An 18,357-nucleotide genomic window follows, 5' to 3' on the forward strand; every position below is an offset into this window, starting at 1 on the left:
ATTCGGCGCATTGGCGCACCGACCACAATCCCACCCAGGCCATATCCCCAACTATAACCCCATGCATTTACCGTAGCTAGTCCCCCTGACACTAAGAGCCTAATTTTACCATCAAGTTGCGCCCGTTTTCGGACACGAAAACTTGGTAAAGTTGGCTGTGAGGTGAGTAGCATGATCCGCGCCCGCCTCCGCACCAGTTCCCCCTTTACCAAGGCCCAAAAATGGACGGGATCTGGACAGTGCCCGAAACAGGCGCGATGGCCATTTAAATGCATTTGAAGCATTTAAATTGAATTAATGGGCTGCACGCCCAACTTTACCAGCCCTTGCCCCTTTACCACCGCGTTCACCAATCCGGAATCGGCACGAAACAGATATGCTCCATAATAGTCCGATTCAGGCACTCCATCAGTGAGGGTTAGTGGGGAGGTAAGTGCATAGCGTCCGACAGCTCTCTGCTGCTTACGGGTGTTCTTTCATTCTGGCCATTTTCTTTCTCGGGTCGGTGGCAGATCTGCGAGTGTGTGGGGAGGAGGGTGGGGGGCTGTTGTTTAGTAGGGTCTCCGATGTCCGACTTGTGGCATGGACCCGGGTCTCAGCACTGACTTCGTGTCTTGTGGTGCTGCTGGGTCCTTGTGCACGCAGCTCACTTCCAGCTGAAGGATGTGCACGAAGCCCTTGCAAATTGCACTGTTGCAGCCTTTCAACTTTGCAAAGAGCTGTGATTGTGGGGTGCATGTGGCTGAGGGAATTGGGGGAGCTGTGATTGTTGGGAGCATGTGGCTGGGGGAATTGGGGGAGCTGTGATTGTGGGGAGCATGTGGCTGAGGGAATTGGGGGAGCTGTGATTGTGGGAGGCATGTGGCTGCGGGAATTGGGAGGGCTGAGATTGTGCGAGGCATGTGGCTGGGGGAATTGGGGGTGCTGTGATTGTGGGGAGCATGTAGCTGGGGGAATTGGGGGGGCTGAGATTGTGCGAGGCATGTGGCTGCGGGAATTGGAGGAGGGCTGTGATTGTGGGGAGCATGTGGCTGGGGGAATTGGGGGGGCTGAGATTGTGCGAGGCATGTGGCTGGGGGAATTGGGGGTGCTGTGATTGTGGGGAGCATGTAGCTGGGGGAATTGGGGGGGCTGTGATTGTGGGGAAAATGTGGCTGGGGGAATTGGGGGGACGGTGATTGTGGGAGGCAAGTGGCTGGTGGAATTGGGGGGACTGTGATTGTGGGGAGCATGTGGCTGGGGGAATTGGGGGTCTGTGATTTTGGGGAGCATGTGGCTGGGAGAATTTGGGGCTGTGATTTGGGGGAGCATGTGGCTGGGAGAATTTGGGGCTGTGATTTGGGGGAGCATGTGGCTGGGGGAATTGGGGGGTATGGGCAGTAAATGTTGATGTGTTAGGGGCAAGCTGCGTTCATTAACCTATACATGTGTTCTCCTTTTCCAACTGCCCCCCCCCTCTCCACCGCCACCCCCCCCCCCACCTGCCCCCCCCCCCCCCCCCCCCCCACCCCCGCCCCCCACCCCTTCAGTGTGATGAGATGGCTTTTGCAATGCAACCAATCGATCTTGCTGTTCGTTTGGTTGCTTCTGGAGCTGAGGAGGAGGAGCTGGAGGAAGAATTGCGGGCACAGGAGGCCCGAGCCTTACCACTTGCAGGAATAGAGGGAGAAGACCACCAGAGACGGGAGGTGGCCGCCATTCCTCGGGGTGGGGGGGGGGGGAGCGGGCACAGGAGAAGGAGGGAGCAGAGACTCCGGCAGCTCCGTGCACGAGTGTCATTTGATCACATGTTGGACACCGTGTGCCGCCAACGTCTCCTCCTCTGAAAGGAGACCATGTATCACCTGTGCACCTGTTGCAGGACCTGGCACCTCGGGCAGGGGGGGCACCCACTCTCGGTGGCTGTCAAATTGACGGCTGCTCTGAACTTTTATGTGCCTGGCTCCTTCCAGACCCCGAGCAGAGATGTATGTGGCATTTCCCAGTCAGCTGTGCACACCTGTGTCAAGCAGGTCACAGAAGCCCTGTATGCCGGGCTGGGCAGTACATCAAATTTAATCAGGACCAGGCCCATCAGGAAGCCCGGGCTGCAGGGTTCGCAGCCATTGCGGGGATGCCTAATGTACAGGGGGTCATCGACTGCACCCACGTCGCCCTCAAGGCCCCCCTACAGAATCCACAAAGATTCATCAACAGAAAGGGATTCCGCTCCCTGAATGTTCAATTGGTGTGTGACCAAAATATGTACATTATGCACATCTGCGCAAGACACCCAGGCAGCAGCATGACAGCTTCATTGTCAGGAGCACTGACATCCCGGAGACATTTGAGGAGGAGCCCAGGCTGCGAGGTTGGCTCCTGGGTGATATGGGTTACCCGCTTCAGACATGGCTGATGACGCCTGTGCGGAGGCCTGTGTCTGAGGTGGAGACCCGCTATAATGAGGCCCACGTAGCCACCCGCGCGATAGTGGAGAGGTGCATTGGGCTCCTCAAGATGCGATTCCGGTGCCTGGACCGAGCTGGCGGGGCCTCCAATACAGCCCAGTGATCTCTCCCCGCATTGTGGTCGTGTGCTGTGCCTTGCACAACCTGGCTCTGCAGAGAAGTGACCGATTGGAGGAGGAGGAGGAGGACGTGGAGGCTGACCAGCCGGGTGTCACTGGGGAGGATGACCAGCAGGAAGAGGAGGAAGAGGAGGAGGAGGAAGATGAGGAAGAGCACGCCGAGGAACATTATCCAGGCGCGAGAGGGCTGGCAGCTCAAATGAGGCATGCGAGGGCGGCAAGGGAGGCCCTGATCACCAGGCAGTTCAGTCGCTTGGGGCTTGTATTTGTGGGTTCCATTCTCCCCCCCTCTGTCCCCAAAATTTCTTCCATCGCCTGCAATATTGTCACACCAGTGTGGTTATGCTGTGTCAGCAGGTGTTTTGGCAGGCAGGAGGGTGATGACAACTCGCTAAGCACCATTATGATGATGCCCTGGTGCAAACTAGTCTGACTCCTGTCTGAGCTCTGCATGCACGCTGGCACCTGGGCCCACGTCTGTGTAGTGGGTAAGGGATCTGAAACCCCCATACAGGGCCCTGGGGAGGATGAAGTGGAGGATGGGAGGGAATTGCTCATGGGGTCTGGGGAACCAATGACTTCCTTTACTCAGTGACACAGATTGAGGGACCTCTCCAATTGACATCAACATGAAGCGATTTGTGATCTGCTCTGGTGATCATCAATGGAAGCGGATTCCTATTCGAGACAAATTAGTCACAGGTGGATGGTGAAAAAATTTAATTGCAATAAAGGTGTTTAAGTCAGATGTTCTAACATAAAAACTTGTGAACAGAAAACGTTGCGGTCGTTAACTATCTTACTGACTAGTGCAGCCCTTCACCCGTGCCATCTCAGTGCAACTACAACTTCCTAAACTTACATGGCTTACCACTATGTCTCAGTGACTCCGTAGAATGTACATCAGAGGTGGAGGGGGCCAGCTGCCTACCTCACCCCAGGGCCTGTGATGCACATGGTGGGCGTCCTCTGGAGGCCCTGGACCTTGAGGGACCTGGCCTGCTTCCAGGTGTCTGGGATGTTTCCATGACACCCTCTTCATCCCACTGCCCCTGAGATGCCCCGGTGTCAGGAAGGGGGAATCAGAAGGTGTAGCCACAGCCACAGTCTCCTGGCTGAAAGGCCCCGGCATGGGCTTGAGCCCTTCCTCCTCCCTTGTAGTTCCTGTGGCCTCCTGGGTCACTCCATGGGACGATGGTGTTTCTGCATTGAGCTCCAGGAGCTCCGGCGTCACCTGGCCCTGCCAGTCCTGGAGGACCACCTGTGTCCTACTCATGGCCCTCTGGAATAGCCACTTGAGCCGAGGGCCATCTCTCAATGGCCGCAGCAAGTGCCCTCTGAGACTGGGCCATGCTCTGCAACCCCTCAGCCATGACCCTCTGTGACTGGGCCACGTTCTCAAAGGCTGCTGCCATAGCCCGCTGTGTCTCAGCGCTGTCCTGCTAGGTGTCCTTCAAGCTCTCGAACCTCTCAGCCATGGGCCGGAAAACCTCGAGAAACCAGTTCAGTCCCTCAGCTGTGGCCTGCTGTGACTCAGCCATTGTTTGGAGCCTGCTACTCATGGTGAGAATCCCCTGCCCCAGGCTTTCCTCTGCAGATGCCACCCTTGCAGTGTTGGCCTGGGAGCCGGTTCGCCTGAAAGCTTTGGGACTCCTTCCAACAGCCTCACAGTTGGTCCATTGTGGCTGTCAACCCCTCCTGCATTCCCTGGCTCTGTTGCTGCATCCCCAGCAGCTGAGGGAGAAGTGATCTCAGAGGCCCAGCATGTAGCCTGCCTCCAGCAGGCCCCCACGTGCCAAAGGCCTTGGACATTCCCTCCTCCACCCGATGTACATTAGCAAATGTGTCGTGCTCACCAGAGAGTGACGCAGAAGCCTCACCACTAACTGGACCCACTGACGGGTCAGTATCTGGGATGGTGAATTGTAAGGTGGAAGCTGACGCCAAAACGGTGCCACCCATGGAGGTCCCTCCAGCCATGTCCTCCGAGGACTCATCCGAGCTGTCCTGAACAGGGTGGGCAGGAGCTGCAGCAGCGGCCTGTAGTCCAGAAGGCCCAGAGGCATCCAGATCTGTCCCTGCAACACAGGAAACAAGGTTAAGAACAAGGGAGGGAGAGGAATCAGGGATGCCAAACACATGATTCACATTTCTCCATTGAACATAGAACAAAGCACCAAGAAAATTACATCCCAGGAACAGGCCCTTCGGCCCTCCAAGCCTGTAGCGACCAGGCTGCCCATCTGATTTGTAACCCCCTACCCTTCTGGGGACCATATACCTCTATTCCCAACCCATTCACATAGCTGTAAAGACGCCCCTTAAAGATCACTATCGTATCTGCCTCCGCGACCTCCCCCGACAGCGAGTTCCAGGCACCCACCACCCTCTCTGTGCAAATAATCACAGTACATCTCCTTTAAACCTTGCCCCTCGCATCCAAAACTCATGTTCTCAAGAAGTTGCCTCAAAATGAGTGGAGGAATGACAGGTGCTCACATCTTGACAGCAGCCCGACCATGTTGTCGCTGACAACCCACATCTCCCTTTCCCTTGCCAGCTCCAGCGCCCGTTCCTCAAAAGGAGTGAGGACCTGGAGGTCTGGCTCACCACCCCCTCGGTTTTCACCCTCTCACGGGTGTTATGGTCGGTCTTCTCTTGTGGAGACAGAAGGAGCCATGAAAGAAATGATGGCGTGAATCCTGCAAAGTATCTGGTGGTGGCCCTTAGAGGGCAAGTGCAGTGGGGCTCTTCGGCAGAGGTTAGGAAGGAAGTGGAAGCATGCAGGGTGCTGCGGATGGGAGGATCTGGGGGAGATTTGGGGGAAGATGCTAGATGGGGTTCAGCACTCACCCTTGCTGCGTGTATGAGGTCATTGAGGTCATTGGTTTTTTTTCCGGCACTGCTTCTTTGGTTCAGGGGCCAGTGCCCTGGCACTGACCAAGGCAGCGACTGCCTCCCAGGCTGCATTCCCATCAGGACCCCTGGGTCTGCATCCTCCTGGGGGGAAGAGAGTGTCCCACCTCGCCTCTGCTGCATCCAGTAGCTTGCCCAGATCGCCCTCAGAAAAATGGGGGGGGGGGTCTGATCGTGAGCACGTTGTCCTGTACTGCCTGCCTGCCTGTCCATTCTTGAGTTTTTAACGGAGCTGCCCCTCGTTAGGACAGATCAGCTGCAGGCAGTTTGGCAGCGCATTCCAGAAAATTCCATGCAGTTTGCTTATTAGCATTGAGGGGAAGACAAGCGAGCACTTGCAGGTGTGCTGATGGTGGGTGGGAGGCGGAGGGTGGGGGGAGTGGTTGGGGGGGGGGGTGCGGTGGGGGGAGGGTGGGGGAGGGTGCAGTGGTGGATCAGTCCCTCAATGATTGGGGACAGGTCAGAGAGAGGGAGGTGTCACACAGACATCGGAGTCCGGAGGAGATGGGGGCCTTTGCGGGAGGGTCCGGGTGGGGGAGAGGGGGATCACTCTGCCTAATATCTGTAGGGTGGAGGGGGGGAGGGTGGATCTCTCTGCCTGAGATCAGTGGGGGGGAAGGGGGGTGTCTGCTGCCACTCTGCCTGAGATCAGTGGTGGGAGGCGGGGGAGGATGAGAACGTGGCCCAACTTTGAGAAAGGGTCATCAGGACTCAAAACGTCAGCTCTTTTCTCTCCTTACAGATGCTGCCAGACCTGCTGAGGTTTTCCAGCATTTTCTCTTTTGGTTTCAGATTCCAGCATCTGCAGTAATTTGCTTTTATCCAGTGCTGTGGTTGAGATGAGGACAAGGCCACTAACACTGAGGAGACACAAATACCACGAGAATATGAATGTTGATGATGTGCTCTCACTCAATGGTGTTCCTTGAGGGAGAAGAGTTAGAAACACATCACACACTTCAAATAAAGATTTGAACACATTTCCTTGACATCTCACAAGGCTGCAGAGGCTCGTTCAACTGAGGTCGACATCACAGAAATGTTAATTTCCCAGTGGGAGATTATCGCTGAGTGGGAGGATGGCGAATAATATCGGAGGATTCCAATGTACAAATTCACAACGCCTTCAGTTAACCAGGAGTCCACATAACCATTAAGTCTCTTCACAAAATTGCAATTTCTTTACAATGACAGCACGCCCATGACTGTCAGGTAACATCAAAATTTCTTAACTTTCCGAACCCTACAGCTAAACCTTGTTGTAGCCCCAACATCCACAGCAGAGGTGGAGGCAGCCTGCTGACTGTTACATTCTGATGTCTGTGATGGCCTCTGGTGGTCTGAGCCTTGGAGGGCCCTGGCCTGATAAGGGTCTCCTCCTCGGGGACAGAAGTGCCCTCAATGGGCTGAACAGATGGGGTCACAGGAAGGAAGGACTGTGAGCATCAGTACACCCAAGGGGAGTCCTGAGAGGAGGCCCCGGGGTGTCCGGCTGACACTCATCCTCCCTGTGGGTGCCCAAGGGCCCCACCCTTACTCTTGCAGGAGATGGCACACCTCGAAGGATGTCAGGGTATCTCATCCCTATGTCGCCTACACCTTGATGGTACCCACCAGGGTGTGTGGCCATGAGGTGCAGGGCTGAGCGCAAATCCAACAAGACCTGTTGGATTAAGGTCTCCATGGTGATTACCAATATCTCCATGGTGACCTTGAGTTGCTGAAATGTTAGAGCCATGCCATCAGATAGAATACATATAGATTCCTCTGCCATTTTCTCCATTCTGCTGAACGACTGTCAAATCTCTGTCTGATGTTGTTACATCTCCAGTAATGAGTTGACGGCTGCTTCTGGAGGCTCATCAGCTGACTTGGGTGAGCGGGTGTCTGGTCTCCAGCATCCCTCCGAGTATCGAAAACCCAGGCTGTCCTTCCTCTGACTGCTGCAGGCATGTGCCAGTGAGCTGTTCTCCAAGCCTAATCTAGAACTATGCCCCACTGAGGTGTGTGTCTCTGAGATAGTGGGGGGAATGTGTGTGAGCGCTGTGATAGTTCTTCCAGAGCTTCCTCTTCAGGTGTGGTCCGGAGGCTCAGACTGGTGCTTGGCTGCCTTATGGGCCTCGATCTGCTGGTGCCTAGAAAATAGAGAATAGAGTTTCAGTAAATAAGCATGAGCAATATAAGACTCCATGTGACTCATTGTGATTGGGAGGCTTTGATGAAGTAATGAAGCTGCGATCCATACGAGGTTGCTGGGAGAGGCCGATCTTCCCTTCCCTACGTGAACAATCCCTGTCCTCCCAGCCAGCTAGGCCGCCAGCTCCTCAAACTCAGTGAGGGTAATGATATGGGTCTGCGAATGTTGGTGCTTGTTGTGTGCCAGCTTGGCCTGTAAAAAGATGAAAGAAAGGCATGTGACGAAAAGGGATGGAGCAGAGATTGAGTGAGATGCATATCCCCTGTGTGTGGTAAGCCCTGCACAGAAGGGCAAGAGAATGGGGTGTGAGCAACATGGTAGAAGGAATGGTGGTGATGTGAAAGTCTCTGTGAGAGAAAGTGGTGATATGTTTCCCTGCTAATGGTGTGAGATCTCTGAAGACAGTAGCCATTTGAGTACATGATGCCATGATGGAAGTTGGATATTGGAGGGAGTTCAAGGGTGACTTACACTGGCAGAGCAGATGAGATCATTCATTCTCTTCCTGCACTGGGTGACGTTTCAGGCATTGTTGTCAGTCACGTGGACCTCCTCTGTGATGGCCTCCTAGGCCAGATACATGAGACTGCTCTGCTTCCTGGAGCCATCTCTGGGATGCAGGACATTCCTATGCACTCGCACTCATGGCAAATGGAGTTTAACCCTGATAAATGTGAGATGATTCATTTTGGTAGGACTTATTTAAATGTGGATTACAGGGTCAAAGGTAGGGTTCTGAAGACTGTGGAGGAACAGAGAGATCTTGGGGTTCATATCCACAGATCTCTAAAGGTTGCCACTCAAGTGGATAGAGCTGTGAAGAAGGCCTATAGTGTGTTAGCTTTTATTAACAGGGGGTTGGAGTTTAAGAGCCGTGAGGTTATGCTGCAACTGTACAGGACCTTGGTGAGACCACATTTGGAATATTGTGTGCAGTTCTGGTCACCTCACTATAAGAAGGATGTGGAAGCGCTGGAAAGAGTGCAGAGGAGATTTACCAGGATGCTGCCTGGTTTGGAGGGTAGGTCTCATGAGGAAAGGTTGAGGGAGCTCGGGCTGTTCTCTCTGGAGCGGAGGAGGCTGAGGGGAGACTTAATAGAGGTTTATAAAATGATGAAGGGGATAGATAGAGTGAACGTTCAAAGACTATTTCTTCGGGTGGATGGAGCTATTACAAAGGGGCATAACTATAGGGTTCGTGGTGGGAGATACAGGAAGGATATCAGAGGTAGGTTCTTTACGCAGAGAGTGGTTGGGGTGTGGAATGGACTGCCTGCAGTGATAGTGGAGTCAGACACTTTAGGAACATTTAAGCGGTTATTGGATAGGCACATGGAGTACACCAGGATGATAGGGAGTGGGATAGCTTGATCTTGGTTTCAGATAAAGCTCGGCACAACATCATGGGCCGAAGGGCCTGTTCTGTGCTGTACTGTTCTATCTTCTATCTTCCTCTGATCAAGGCCTTAAGTGTCTTGTGGGTGAAATGGGTGCTACCTCCTTCTTGAGGCTGCGAGCCATGATCTTCTGGTTTCCAGATATCTATGATAGTCTCCTGGAGAGAGGTGGGCCGATAGGTTGACATGTATGTACTGGACTGGCATCGAAATATGGACCTTCGACCCCGTCAGCTGACAGCAGGTGGACGAAACAGCTCCCACTCTGCCAGGTGATTCAGTCTGATAATCACCTGTGCATACTTACTGAGATTCCACATGCAGGAATGAGTGCAAGTTCCCGCCATTCTGGCCAGTGGAGTAGATTCTACTGAAATCGCCCGCCACCGCACTTACTGTCATAAATAGAAAATTCTGCCCTATATCTTGAACTATTTACATTGCATTATAACTATGGATTCTATCCAATTCCAACTCCTACTCTTCCTCAATCCCCCTCTCCTGCCTTTCTCGCCACCTCCACCAGATCGCAGTCCTGAAGTATTCAATCTCCCAAAGAATTCTCAGCCCTCAGGGAAGATGACTTGGAGACATGTGGAGTTTCTTCTTTGTCTTGAAGGACACCATCATCAGTAGAATGTGAAACTAATTCTTATTTTCATTGCTGAAAACCAGTGTGAAGCTTTCAGGATGACTGAACCACAAGGACAGTTAGAACTTTTCAATGATCCAAGAGAGAAGGCTGAAAAACATTGACCTTTGAACTCCCTGAGACTAGAAGAGAAGTGCCCCATGATGAAGCTGTCATGCACCTTGCCCGGATAGCATGCACACACATGATTGATGTTGAGCAGGTTGTTGCACATAATTTGGACATTCAGGGTGTGGAACCCCTTGCGGTTGATGAAGGGCACTCCCTAATGCCACGGGGCTCACAAAGCGACATTCATGTTGTCCATAGCTCCCTGCACCTGAGGCATACCGGCGGTACTACTTTCTCAGAAGACAAAGGAAATTTGGCATGTCAGCTACGACTTTTACCAGCTTTTACAGATGCACCATAAAAAGCATTCTTTCTGGTTGTATCATAGCTTGGTATCATTCCTGCTTTGCCCAAGACTACAAAAAACGATAAAAGGTCGTGAATGTAGCCCAGTCCTTCACACAAACCAGCCTCCCATCCATTTACTCTGTCTACACTTCCCGCTGCGTCAGCAAAGCAGCCAGCATAATTAAGGACCCCACGCACCCCGGACACATTCTCTTCCACCTTCTTCCATTGGGAAAAAGATACAAAAATCTGATGTCACGTACCAACTGACTCAAGAACAGCTTCTTCCCTGCTGCCATCAGACTTTTGAATGGACCTACCTCGCATTAAGTTGATCTTCCTCTACACCCGAGCTATGATTGTAACACTACATTCTGTACTTTCTCCTTTCCTTCTCTATGAATGATATGTTTTATCAGTACAGCACACAAGAAACAATACTTTTCACTGTATACTTATACATCTGACAATAATAAATCAAATCAAATCAATAAGCCTGAAGCCCAGGCATCTTGTTGGGCCTGGCCTGGATCAAAATGGATGCCAGGCACACAGGACATCCATGATCTTCTGGATACACTTGTGGGCTGATGCCACACAAATAACCGCTCGGGCCATAGAATGATCCAGTACTGAAGAGGTTCAGGACCATGAACCTTCACAGCCACTGGGAACAGGTGTCCTTCTTCCTCATGAGGCACCAGGTCATGAGGATGTGGCACAGGTTCTGCAACAAATGACATTAACAACATCAAGCATTTTGCTGCTGACAAATGTCCTTCTTGCATTCCCAATGCAGGCTGTTCCTAACGGGGAGAGAGCTGTTTGTTTTCTTCACATTGCTGAGTTTTCTCACTGACTATATACATGTTTCCCTGCATTGTCACTGTCAAGAACCAGCAGAAAAGGGATTCCACTCCCTAAATGTTCAGGTGGTCCATGAGCCACTGGTGTAGCGTAATGCAGGCAGTGGCCTGTTTTCTGGCAGTGGTCATGACATGTTCTTGCTGCACCAGTGTCCAATACTACTTATTTATTTTTACCCTGCTGGGTAAAAGCTGGCACCTTGGAAAGAGTAGCACAAATAACAGAGCTTCCACTGACACAACCACAGGCGTCCTCAAGCAAAATTTCTGATGCCTGAACTCATCTGATGGAGCCCTACAGTAGCCCTGAGTGAGTGATGGTTTGATATATGTTATACAGCTATGCAATTCAAGAGGCTTGTGGCCTTGGCTACATACCTAATATCTCTATCCTTCATTTTCATAACAGTTGTACTGGGAAGCTTTTGAGGTCAACCATATTTTCTGAATACTGTACATCAGGGTGACATTCCATTGAGATTATCTGCCATGCTTGAAGACCTGGGCTTGCTGTTAATACCATCTGTTGCATCACTTGTTGGACTTATTCTGGCTTTGTGCCATACAAACTGAATTGTGAGCCAACTGAACTCTCCAGCTACAATCCTGTATTGTGTTATTACATTCTGTTTATTTCTGCTGGAGTCCATTGTACCCTTATGGGTAAATCCAGTTTTCAATCCAGTGAAAGGGCATTATCAAATGCACATAGCAGTGCTTTTAGAAGGAACTGTTAAGCAAAGGTTCTCTGTCACTTATTATTGTTAACATAAGCAAAGCTGATCTTTTGTGTAGACTTAACATGTTGGAATTGCTATACGTGTTTACCCTTCTTGGTGTATGATATCTTCTTCCACTTTTTCTGTCCTATGAAATGTTTGTAAATTTCACAAGGTAAAATAAATGACAGAGCATGAATTCTGTACACTTCTTTGTTTTGCCTGTGGCTCACTTGCATCAGGTTTTCCAGTCACGGGAGTACTCAGAATTCAATTTTACAGGATGATGCTGTGCTTTGCATCATTTATGTGGTTCACAGGTTATATGATGTGCCAGGCATGCATGGGTTAGTGCCCAAGTTTAAACAGTGAGTTTCTTCAGAAAATTTAATTGGCGTATTCATAAATTCAAGTTCCCTAAATTCTTTTGGCTGTGGGTGCACTCACTGTCATCAGGCTTTGCCACCAAGTCAGCTGCTAATTATTAAAAATCATTCAATGTTCCTTGAATGGTTGAACTTGGCTTTATAGAGGTCCACTTCAACAAAGTTATATTTAATGAATAAAGAAAATGTTAAAGGGTTATGAGTGATTATGGTTTAAGAAGAAGGTGGTGGAGTGGGGAGATGGTTAAAATGCAGTTGAGGTTATCACTGTTCCCTCAGCACTCTGGGGCTTGTTTATCCAAATATCTGCAGCTGCTAAACAATCTGTTACTGGGACTTAAATACAATTCGTGCCCTCCTAATTATTGAGGAAACAGCACCAAGAATCTTTTCTGCTGTGAATCAAATCACATGAGTTTTGTTCCTGCGTCCTAATTTTTCTTAGTCTCCTTATTGATTTATTGTCCCATTTTTGAATGGAATTTGCATCTTAATTACATCATTTGTATTTAGGGACAGAAATGATCACTTTGAAAAACCTAAATAATGTTTTGAATTAATCTATTCATTAAGACATTATTATACAAGGACAAACTAAATGATCTAAACTATATTTTAGTAGATTGACTTATCACACATTTCAAAGGTAAATTGTTTTACTGGAACTTCTGCCTCTGAATTCAAGACATGTAAGTCATGGACGTATACTAAACTGGAAAGATTGTGATACAATCCTGAGAGCGAAACGATGTGAACATTCACTTACTGTCCAGGTGGGAATTCTAACAGATAACATATGGCACCATAACTTGGTGAGGAATGAATGACTAAACAAGGGCAACTAATTTAAAACAGCAGGCTATTAAAAAAAAGTCTTGAAAAGGTGCTTTATTTAGCACGCCATTAAAACAGAATACCATAATGGTCGGAATTTTCTAGCCATTCACGCCAGTGGGATTCTCTGGTCCCGGTGCAGTGAACAGAGATTTGGCTAAGCTCCATGTTCTCCGTCCTTGCTTGCACCGGCAGTGGGGCGCGAACGGCTGGAAAATTCCACCTGATATGTACCAAAGCAGAGTTTCCAAAATATGAATGCCATAGAAACAAATCAACCTTAAATGGGTAGCGGTGGAAAGCGATAGAGTAAGCAGATGTCAAACTGAGGAGTCCTGAGCTGCAGAACGTGCCTAATTTCAAAACAGCTGTTCATACTTCATGATGGAAAAATATTTCCTCTAGTGATAAAGCAGTCTGCTTTCTCTCCTTATTCATTCCTGGGTTAGGCAGGCAAGTTTGGAAGCTGATGTTGACGGAACTTTGGCAAGTATTCCATCACACTCTAGACATGTGCCTTGTAGATAGTGAACGGACTTTGGAGAGTCAAGAGGTAGATTAATGTCAGGAGGTGAATTGTAGAATGTCTAGTCTTTAACCTGTTCTTTCAGCCAGAGTATTTATTTGACTATTCCAAATAAATGTTTCCTCAATAAGTTCCTGGTGAACAGTAACCCCCAGGAGGTTGATGGTGGAGTATTTGGCGATGGTAATGCTGATGAATGTCAAGGGCAGGTTGTTGGAGATGGTCATTGCTTGGCACTTGTGTAGTGTGAATATTTACCTGTCACTTTTCAGTCCAAGCCTGAATGCTACCCAGATCTTGCTGCATATTGGCACTGGCTGCTTCACTATCTGAAGAGTTGCATTGTTCAACCATCAGGAAGCATCCCCACTTCTGACGTAATGTTGGCGGGAATGTCATTGATGAAGTAGTTGGAGATGATTGGGCCTAGTGCACAACCCTGAGGATGTCCTGCACCAGTGTGCTGGGGCTGGGATGACTGGTCTCCAACAACCACAATCAGCTCCCTTTGTGCTAAGTTAGACTCCAGCCAATGGAAAGTGCTCCCCAAACAAAAGTAACATTAACTTTGAAGGCAAAAAAGAATGTGGGGGAGAAAAAAAACTACATCCAATTCCAGCAAAATTCTGCAAGCAGATCAAATGGTTAACACATTTGGAGTGAACTTTATACATTTTCGATCAATGCAGCAACTCCCAAAACAAAGGGCTGAATTTTCTTAGCCTGGTGGTGGCAGGCTTAGAGGTGGGTAGGGTGGGGTTGGGGCAGTAGGGGCAGTAAAATGGGGAGGGATGGCACATTCCTGCCGCCAGAGACAGTCCTACAGTTGGCCTGGGAAATGGATCAGCTCCCTGCAGGTAGATTTCCTGCAGCAGGCTGGGGAAACCATCAAAGCCCCTTGCTCCAAACTGAGGAGCACGGAAAGCCACATAAGTGGCCCAAATGCTGTTCTAGAGAGAGTTTTTGTCTCAGCTCCAATTCAATTACCTTTCCATTTGCCAGCTACTTATTAATTGATGTTCAGACCAGTGAGGGGACTTCCAAGTGGAGGTGTAGCAGTCTCCAGCCTGTCTTAGCAGTGCCCATCTCTCATGGGTCCAGTTACCTGGACCACCCAATGACGAGGTATCCAACTTCGGGAGTATTGCCTAGCCAGTCTCACTGCCAGCAACTGTGGGCCTGGGACCCCCATTTGTTCCCAACATTGGAGTCCCAAAGCCTATCCAAAAAATTAAGCCCACCCCTTCAATGAAGTGTTATGATATGACACATTTGTTTATGTGCAAATTTCTGAGGTGCACAAGAGAGACAAATTCGTATGGTTTATGGAATGACAAGATTTTGAAGTACACATATGGGTTTTGGCAAGCATGCAGTTACATTTCTTCCACTTAATAATTTTGGAAACAGCACAGACTTACTCACATAGCAATAATATTATCCAAAGATGGAGGTTCAGTTGTACAAAACATATTCTCAAAAAGTCTAGTGCGTGAGAAGAATGAAAACACAGTTATTTTTAAGAACCCATGAGCCAAGAGATGCAGCACACAAATTACAACTGACAATGATTCAAGGTTTGTTAAAAAATGCCCCAATGTTTAATTTATTTTTTCTTGCTGTTGCTGTAGTCAGTGCAATCTGTCTGCCATGTGAAACATTGATCATTTGTTTAAACCTATCCGTATGAACTTCAAACAGATTCTAACCAGCTATTGGCTAATATATATATATTTTTTATTAAAATAACTTGATCAAAAAGACATTAACTGCTTTAAATGGCCCTCTGGTGTACTTTGCACAGCTCCCAAAGTGTCCTTTCTTAATTCGCTGACACCTTACTGTCAAAAGCTCCGATCCTCATATTCCTCCTTCAGCCCTGTTCCAAACTTGGCATGTTTCCCTTGTTATTAGTTCCTTTTGAGAAAAGGCGATTGGAACCTTTCTGTTTGGACAGAAGTGTTTTAATTAACACCACTGCTGTCAATAATCCACTTTTGGAGCAGAATGCAGTGTTCAAGGCCCTCGTTTTCCTGGTGAATGGAAGGTGGCTGATTTTCAGCCCCTGATAAACAGCAGTAACAGGGGCTGAAAATGGTTGGCATGCGGTCACAAGGTAGCATCACTGCAATTTTCAATTGCGATGTTGGTTTTCCAGCATCCCTGCCACTAAACAATTTGGTGAGGGAAAAAAATTTCCCTCAATTTGGTGGTGGAAAACGTGTTCAATGCATTTTGTCCATAGTCACAAAGGTCTGACTGCGACGGGATTTCTGAGTGGGAAGGAAGAGTTCTGTTCCGGGTCTCCAAGGATACAGTGGAGATCGACTCTACTGCGTGCATCTCTTCATTCTCACAGGTCATCATCTGTCATTCTGTTTGCAACTCATTTTGGATGGCTCAGGAATCCAACAGCTGAAACGTGGTGAGAAGGGCTGGATCCATGAGCCAAGTGTATCCACAGCATTGCTTGTGGGCCAGGAGGAACAGGAGTGTTTTCTCCAGGTCTAAAGAACTTTCCTTTCAAACTGTGCTGTGAATCACCTGCTCCCACCCTCTCGGTTTCTGGGTCATTCACCCAAAGACAAATTTTGTCATATCCAGAATACATCTAAACATTGATTTGTTGAGTAAGCAGAGCAGTAAACTTAATGGTTTGATAATAGCTTTCCACTCAAACATTGTGATGGTTCACTTATCACCTTTCCTGGCCATTTTCATAGAATCATAGTATCATAGAATCCTACAGTGCACAAGGAGGCCATTTGGCCCATCGAGTCTGCACCGACCACGATCCCACCCAGGCCCTATCCCCTAAGCCCATGCATTTACCCTAGCTAGTCTCCCCGACATTAAGGGGCAATTTAGCATGGCCAATCCACCTAACCAGCACATCTTTGGACTTTTGGGGGAAACCGGAGCACCTGGAGGAAACCCACAGAGACATGGGGAGAATGTGCAAACTCCATCCAAGCCGGATATCGAACCCGGGTCCCTGTCGCTGTGAGGCAGCAGTGCTAACCATTGTGTCACCGTGCCACCCCACGTGCCACTTTGATGAGGGTGTACGCACAAGCTTCACAGAGCAGCCTATTCCAGGCAGGAGTCTGAAGCTAAAATGGTAGTTGGATTCAATGACATCCAGGTTTAGTTCAATACTGTACATTGAGTAGGGCCCCCAAATGTCATGGCTTTAAGTTGGTAATAGCCCCAGTATCATGCTCATCTGTCGTCTAAAACCGACCACTGCCACAGTGGAAGAGTAGCAGGTTGGTATCACCAGGTAGGCACATGTATTTCCTTAATAAGATAAAAGCAAAATACTGCAGATGCTGGGATCTGAAACAAAAACAGAAAATGTTGGAAAATCTCAGCAGGTCTGACAGCATCTGTGGGGAGAGAATAGAGCCAACGTTTCAAGTCTATTTGACCTTTTGCCAGAGCCGGGTTAGAGGCAGGTGTATTTCCTTACACCTGCTTGCCCCATTTATATATAAACCATGACAGCAATATACCCTGTCCCTGCCCCAACCCTGCCAAGAGTCCTATCAGCTCCTTGGAGATTCAGACTGCTGGTCGGTCCCCCTGTGGAAGCCAGCACACTTCACCCATTTTGGAACAAACTGAAATCCTTGGTCCCCTTTCAGGGCCTGGATGAAAACTAGCTTATAGAATCATTGCCCCAGGTTATGCCTTGTAAAGTGAGTGAAGGAAATTCTGCACTTTCCAAGTCAAATCAAATGCTGACAGAAATTACGGGGCCCCAACACAATTATGGTGTTCCATGACGAGTCACCAATTCTACTGGGTAAGAATAGATAGCACCTTACATGTCACACACTGGCACAGCTAACACATATACCAGATGTTGCAGCTAGTCATCATGAGGCAATAGCACCAGATGGTAAGGAGAAATTGGTGCTGGCTGGCCAAAAGCAGGAATATCGTAGATGCTATAAAGTATGTCCTGCACTTTGGGAAATGCAGCAGCGCAGTGACAGTAGGCTGCTGCATCATGCTGATAGTTCTGGTCGAAACAGATAAGATTTAAATGACTTGCTATTATAGCCAAAGCATCTGTCATTTGGTTCATACATCTGTGACCAGCATATTGGGTACTAGTCTCGATAATTGCTGCAAGGACAGGGAGGCATAAATGTTTGTACAGCTAACATTGACTGCTAGTGATATTTTGTCCCTCAGATTAACTACAGATGTTCTTGCAGCAAATACTATTGGCTTGCTGACCCTGAGCCTGCAAAACCAGGTCCCCATGGTCATTGCCAGGTTCGGTCCAGCACATTTGGCAAAGTGACAGCATCATAAATGTATAGCTATAATATTATAGCTATTGTGAAAAAGCTAATCAGATTTTAAATTGACACAAAAAACCTTGAAGGTGGCTGTCAAAAGACACCTGACCTTTTAGAACTGCATGTTGTCAAGCTTCTAGAAAGATTGCAAGTGGATTGCAAGATCTATCCAGACATGTGAAGACATTTGAAATTCAATGGACATATTCAGGAGGGTTAACACAAACTCATTGCCTATGGCTTCCCTGGAGGTGTGAATAGCTTTTCTCATATCAACAAACCTGGAAGAATGGGAGCTATTCACCTTTGGTGTTGAGGCATTTAAAATATCTTTGTTAAAAAACAATGGATGGGACTATGCCCTCAGGCCTGAGCTAACCAAGTGCCTAACATGAAATTATGATTCGATAGTTTGAAGTAGCAGCCATGTTGAGCTTTAAACTGTATGAAGTCTGGCTGAGAACAGTCGTTTGTATGCAGAGAACCCAGAAGAGTTAAGAAAGTCAGTGCCAGTCCACAGCTGACAGCTGAACTAATTGTGAACAGCATGTGAAAGCTGTGTTTCTCATGGGCATTCAGCCTCTGA

The sequence above is a fragment of the Mustelus asterias genome, chromosome 17 (genome assembly GCF_964213995.1).
Source record: "Mustelus asterias chromosome 17, sMusAst1.hap1.1, whole genome shotgun sequence".
Lineage (NCBI taxonomy): Eukaryota > Metazoa > Chordata > Chondrichthyes > Carcharhiniformes > Triakidae > Mustelus > Mustelus asterias.